Genomic DNA, 7,475 nt, shown 5'->3' on the forward strand with positions numbered 1-7,475 from the left:
AAAAAGTCCGCCTGCAATGCAAGAGATGTGGGTTTGACCCCTAGGTCAGGAAGATTACCTGGAGTAGGAGATGGCAACCTACTCCAGTATTCTTGCTTGGACAATCCCAAGAACAGAGGAGCCTGGAGGGCTACAGTCCATGGGGTTGTAGAGCATTAGACATGACTGAGCGACTGAACAGGCATTAGGAAGAAGGCAAAAGTGAAGCAGTGAAGATGGAGATGTGTTTGTCAGTGATCTGAGCAACTTCATTGCTGAATCAAATATTGGAGGAATACTTCCTTAAACTTTTGTGTTATTTACAATGTAACAGCTACAGACCTAATATACTTTAAAATTTATTTATATTACTAACATTTTCTTCATCACTTTCCTAAGCCTAAACAATTAATGAAACAATAAATCAGAGGTCACCAAACTTTTCCTGTAAAGGGCCATATAAGAAATGTTTTAGGTTTTTGTGAGTCGTATGATCTCTGTCACTATTGAACTATTCAACTCTGCTGTGTAGCACAAAAGCCATCGTACACATTATGTCAACAAATGGGCAAAATTAGGCAGTAGGTTGGGTTTCCATTGTTTGGCAACCCCAGTAATTTGTGGCATTTGCTGATTTTGCTACTAATACGATGTCACTGAACGTGAAGTTGTGAAGAGATATGCATTAGCACACCACTATACAGCATTTCTACAATAGAAATAGCACACGCATAAATGCTGATAAGTGCAAAGATAATCATACTATACAGTAAAATAATTAGGAAGTGATGAGTTTTGAATATTTATTACTTTTGATTTTTATATAATTTATCTAATTGAAATTTTATACAATTTAATGTATAATAATGTCTCTTTAACAGTCAGCTTTGCACAGTTCCTAAAAATTAACCAGCTTTTGTGAGCCTATTTGAGTAAATTGGTAAAGATTATTGAGAAGAATCTACCATACCTAATCCAGTGATGGAGAGGATCTTCCACTGATAGAAAGCATAGATATGATGTGGTGGATATAAATCATTAAATGCCAGACAACAGAAGAATGGACTAGACATACACATAGGAACCTGTTACACAACTCGAAGCATTCACATTGCTGTCTTTGCAATGGCATCTCTTGAGTAAACCATAACAGTATGATTAGATCTTAAAAACATAGTGCTGAATTCTACTTCAAGCCATGATGGAATGACTAGAACTAGATTAACCCTCTTGACGTGAACTTTTAGAAAATTGTACAAAACATATGAAACGAAGTTTTTAATCACTGGGCAACAGGCAGCAGAAGACTGTGATCCATGCAAGAAGAGAAAAGAGATACAAAGTAAGCCCCATAATTACCCTTTGTTTCTTACCTGGATGCATTGTTAGACCACAGTGGAGGATGAGGTGGAGAGAAATGTAAGCACAACATGGAGGGCTTGTTGACTTAAGAATTCTTGATAGAAATCAGAGTCCTGGGAGCTTGAAGCAGTTAGAATTTGTAGGACAGAGTACTGGAGAAGACAGATCACACAGAAAACAGCTTTAGAACTCTACATTGGGAGAAACTATAAGAAACACTAGTAGCTTAAAAAAAAAACAGACTAGTAACTAAAAGCTAAAGAATTTGTAGAATTCATAGAGCCTGGAGAGTCATTTGATTTCTAAACAATCAGAGTAAAGAGTCCTTGTTGAGGATGATGGAGGGAAAAAATATTTGAGGGGAAAATTGCCTTAAATTTTAAAAATTTAATAGAAACTCTAAACCACAGACTGAAAGGCTCAAACAGGATACACATAATGAGATCCACACCAAGGCACATCAAAATCAAATTGCTGAAAATCAATTATAACTTTAAAATCATAAAAGAATCTAGGAAAAGAAAACACATTATATAGAGATATGAGAACAAACTCAGATCATAAGACAGAAAGCATGCCAGCCAGACAAAATATGGCCTATCTTAAGAGAAAATACAATCAATGGACACTGAATCCAATATGACACAGATGTTGAGATTATTATGCAAGAATTTTAAAGCAACTATTTATCACTATGCACAATAAAGTAAAGAACAGAGAAGATAAAAAATCTCAGCAGAGAAACAGAAAGTGTAAAACTGTGAAAGGGAAGTGTTAGTCGCTCAGTTGTGTCTGACTCTTTGTGACCCTGTGGACTGTAGCCCACCAGGTTCCTCTGTCCATAGAGTTCTCCAGGCAAGAATACTGGAGTGGTTCACCATTCCCTTCTCCAGGGGAGCTTGCTGACCCAGGGATTGAACCTGGGTCTCCTGCACTGAAGATTGTTTACCATCTGAGCCACCAGGGAACCGCATAAAAGAGAAGCAAATGTAAATTTTAGAACTGAAAATATAACTCTGAAATTTTAAAAAGCACTAGACGGGCTAACAATATAATGAACATAACAGAGGAAAGATTCAGTGAGATTTGAACACAGTTCAACAGGAATTATCAAATCTGAAGAACACAGAGCAAAGATTTTTTTTTAATGAATAGAACTTCAGGGACCTATGGATCAATCTATATATGTTAAAATTCTAACACAAGTGTAATTGCAGTTCCAAAAGGAGAAAAAAGAGAAAGAATGTGGCACAAAGAACATTAGAAGAATAATGGCCAGCATTCCCCCAAATACAGTAAAGACATACATTTACAGGTCTAAGATGCTAAGTGAAATCTAAATAGGATAAATATGAAGAAAATTAGATTAGTCACATTGTAATAATATTGGTGGCATCATTTTGAAATATTCTAGTCAAAGCTATGGTTTTTCCAGTAGTTATGTATGGATGTGAGAGTTGGACCATTAAGAAAGCTGAGCACTGAAAAATTGATGCTTTTCAACTGTGGTATTAGAGAAGACTCTTGAGAGTCCCTTGGGCTGCAAGGAGATCCAACCAGTCTATCCTAAAGGAAATCAGTCCTGAATATTCATTGGAAGGACTGATGCTAAGCTGAAACTTCAATACTTTGGCCACCTGATGCGAAGAACTTACTCACTGGAAAAGATCCTGATGCTGGGAAAGATTGAAGGCGGGAGGAGAAGGGGACAACAGAGGATGAAACGGTTGGATGGCATCACTGACTCAATGGACATGAGTTTGAGTAAACTCTGGGAGTTGGTGATGGACAGGGAGGCCTGGCGTGCTGCGATTCATAGGGTCCCAAAGAGCCGGACACGACTGAGTGACTGAACTGAACTGAACTGAACTGATATACTCACAGATTGGGAAATAGTGGAAACAGTGTCAGACTTTATTTTGGGGGGCTCCAAAATCACTGCAGATGGTGACTGCAGCCATGAAATTAAAATACGCTTACTCCTTGGAAGGAAAGTTATGACCAACCTAGATAGCATATTAAAATGCAGAGATATTACTTTGCCAACAAAGATCCGTCTAGTCAAGGCTATGATTTTTCCAGTGGTCATGTATGGGTGTGAGAGTTGGACTGTGAAGAAAGCTGAGTGCCAAAGAATTGATGCTTTGAATTGTGGTGCTGAGAAGACTCTTGAGAGTCCTTTGGACTGCAAGGAGATCCAACCAATCCATCCTAAAGGAGACCAGTCCTGGGTGTACATTGGAAGGACTGTATGCCTGAGGCTGAAACTCCAATACTTTGGCCACCTGACATGAAGAGCTGACTCACTGGAAAAGGCCCTGATGCTGGGAGGGATTGGGGGCAGGAGGAGAAGGGACGACAGAGGATGAAGTTGGCTGATGGCATCACCCGGACTTGATGCACGTGAGTTTGGGTGAAACTCCGGGAGTTGGTAATGGACAGGGAAGCCTGGTGTGGCTGTGATTCATGGGGTTGCAAAGAGTCAGACACGACTGAGTGACTAAACTGAACTGAACTGAATATATACTGCACAGACAGGATAACAAAGAAGTATGAATAAAAATCAAAAGAATTCATTGAAAGCCCTGTAATCTTAATTTGAACTGGAAACATCACTCTGAACTCACAATTCATTTTCTCTTCTAAAAACCACATAGCACCTAGTTCTGCTCACTAAAGAGGCCTTTAAAAGTAATGACAAACCAGTAGTATGAGCATCCTAACACTCAGATGCTGGTCTGGAATGGTCTCAAAGTAAAGCATTTGCCCCAAAAGGAGCCAAGTCCCTTAGAGAAATGACTGATCCTGTTAGAACAATATTCAAGATGAGTCTGTAACATCTTGTTTTGTCCATAAGCAAGGAAGCTACCAAACAGTAGAGAGATCTGTTAAAATGAACCAAAAATCAAATTTACGGGGCTTCCCACTGGCCAAAAATGAGCTAATATCACATTAAAAAAAAATAAGGACTTCACTGGATTGAAAGGTAATGATCATTAACAAATCCATGAATCTGCAATGCTTCTAAAAATCTAGGAAATGATTATCACAAATTCTCAACCATGAGGTGAAATGTGACAGGAAAATTTATAATTGATAGATAGATTGAGCTGCCAGTACCTACACTCACTGATGAATCTGAATATCACTAAAAGTTGGACAACCAAACGATATGTGTCTACTGATAATTATAGGAAATTACACATTAACACCTATGAAGTAATTTTGCTAAATGATAATAATAATCTAATCAAGCTCTATGTCTAACTATCCAATTACAGGAAATACGGGATAATGGAGGAGATATTACATGACACCAACAGATCAACCAAATCCAATATGCTGGAAAATTTAAAGAAAAAATAAAAACTTATTTCTTCAACAAAATGTCATTAAGGAAAAACAGAATGTGTGTGGAGGGGGAAGTGCTATTATAATAAAAAAGAGAGAGATTTAAGAGACATAGCAATCAAATCAATGTAGTTTGGATCTGGCTTCTAAGAAGGCAAGTGCAAAAACAAAACAAAACATTTTTTATACAATCAGGGAAATTTGAACACGGAGGATTTAATATTAAAGAAGTATTATTCTAGTATACATGAAATGATATTATGACTATGTTTTTTTTTTAACGTGTCCCCAGTGTTAGCCCATGGCTACCCATGCCAGCATACCATCTTTCCCTGGTAGAACTTATTTTTAAAGAACTGAGTTTTAAAGAACCCACTCCTCTGGTAAAGATTATCTTTGGCTACTAAAATCTTTCCTTAGATCTTTGTTTAGCTGCTTAATTCTTTGTTAGGAAGATTATAATGGATGGATCAGGCTGTCAACCAAACCAGCTGAGTAATCCTAGGAGCTCTTCTACTCCAGCACCTCCTTAAACATTGCCCTCTGGACCGTGTAGCCGTTCTTGGTTCAGGTTTCGGATGGCCAGTGGTCTGCTTCCTAGCCCTGATGCCATATCACTACAACATCGTAGACTCAGCTTCTGCTACCTTGGGAACCGCACAGTTATCCCACCAAGGGTTCTCTCTCTTCTTGCTTCATGAGGAAGCCAATTTTTCTCCTTTCTGGAATTACAGCTGTCTCTACTGACCTCTGGAGGGCTGGCTCAGAAATGGCCACAGCCTCTCTAATGGCAGTTCAGATGGACAATTCCTATATGTCAAGGAGGAGATGATGCCACAAAGCCAAGATAGGAATGTCTACCTCTTCATATCTCCTCATGGGCTAGGGCATCTCTACTGGTCAGCACTCTGCCAGGGCACTGAATGGCTCTGGGGCCCTCAAATTCTCTCCTCTCTGTCTGACTTCCTGAAGAACGCCTTGACTGGTCCCCACCCCTGCTTTGTGCATGGCAAGAGGAATGGGGGTATTAATCTTAGTGTCCTTGGAGCACCATGTTGCTTCTCCCTGAGGGCTCAGGGGTTCTCATCAAAAAGGACCCTAGGAATTGCATCTATACCACAGAATTCCAGAGCTCTGCATGTAGATAGGCTTATCCAGGACACCACAACCCTTCAGAGAGAAATGAAAAGCCATCTTTTCCTGGAACAAAAATGAAAAACAGGAGGAGGAGACAGTGAGCACAGGCAGCATTAAGAGTGAAAAGAAAGAGCTGAGCAAGCAAATTAAGGCCTTTTCTCTAGAAAGTAAAGCCAGGCAGAGGTAACCACAAGGGCTTCTAATGCTCAAGCAGTGATTAACACCCCAAATGGAGACTGAACAAGAGCTGAGCACAGCAGCACAAGATTTTAGCCTCTAATAAAAGTTCAGGGTGACTGAAGGACATTTTTTAGTTCATCCCAGTAAGGAACACCACTTAGACAAGAAAAAATTTCCAAATGCTCATAGTTAAACCATCTAAGTGATTTATTTTGATAGATAGACTATAGAGACAGACTAAAAATGTAGATGCATGTACATTTCTACAGTCTGTCTTTTCATTAAATACACACACATGATATGAAAGCTTGCTTAAAGCGTATCCTTGGTGCCACTTCAGGGGGTACAGGTTCAACCCTGGTTGGGAAACTAAGGTCCCACAGTGTGGCAAAAAATAAATAAATGCAGCATATCTGAAGTCTAAAAAATAATATTAAATCATATTGTTTATTGTTTATTGTTGCTTTTCCAGAAAAAGTTCTGACCAACTAAGTCATGGGCTTGGTTCCTTCGCCTTAGCTGTTATTCAGGAAAAACCCACAGCCCCTAGCCAAAAGGCCCCACTTTCACTGCGTTGTAGATACCCACACTGCAGGTATGTGGCCCAGAAAACCACCCCAAATCATACAAAGACAAATGACCCACACCCACTTTGTCCTTTCCAAAGTTAGACTAGCTCCCCAAGGTACCCTATGGTGTCTTATCCCACCCTACCCACCCCAGAAGTAAGAAAGCACGCATTCGTTATCTATTTACATACAAAGTAGACTTGGGTTTCTTTTTTAATCATTTAGTAAAACCTGATGGCGCATACTGCGTGCCAAATACTGCTATGAACCCATCAACATAGAAATGCTAACTCCTTTATTTCAACCAGGAACTTGTACGCAGCCACGGTTCCTTACTCCTGTGCACACTGGCCTCTTACACCAAGTTCATGTGTGTGTTTCAAGGAGGGTGGGTATATATACATTGTCCTTGAAGCAGACCCCCACCTATTTGTAATAAACACTTGCCAGATAGAAAGAAAAATTCTCAAAGGCTATTTATGAAGTTCCTAACTTCCTCGGGATGCCATGTAGGACACTGTAATTACAAGAAACATTTTCGACTCTGCTTCTTTGACCGCGTGGCTGGGAGGCCCGGGGAGTGGACCATGGTAACCATTCTTCATTTTCCTGGGCCATTGTAACTCTAATGAGATCCGTTCTGATTGCAATTAGAACAGTGCACGGCAGGTGAAGCCATATGGAACCTGGTCATCTTGAAGCAGAAGCAGAAAGCAGGCTTTTGTCCTACTCGGCTCTGCACATGCATTTTCTAAAATCAAGTCCCACCTGGTCCTGCCACTGCGGTGTAAGAACGGAAATTGTCTGAGGGCCGAAGCTTCACTTCATGCCTGCATTGCAAATAGAAAATTAATTGCTGAGTGCCTACTGCGTGCTTGGTGCTGGGCTGTCTTGTTC

This window comes from Bos taurus, unplaced genomic scaffold, assembly GCF_002263795.3.
Source record: "Bos taurus isolate L1 Dominette 01449 registration number 42190680 breed Hereford unplaced genomic scaffold, ARS-UCD2.0 Super-Scaffold_1723_ScbfJmS_2085, whole genome shotgun sequence".
Classification (NCBI taxonomy): domain Eukaryota; kingdom Metazoa; phylum Chordata; class Mammalia; order Artiodactyla; family Bovidae; genus Bos; species Bos taurus.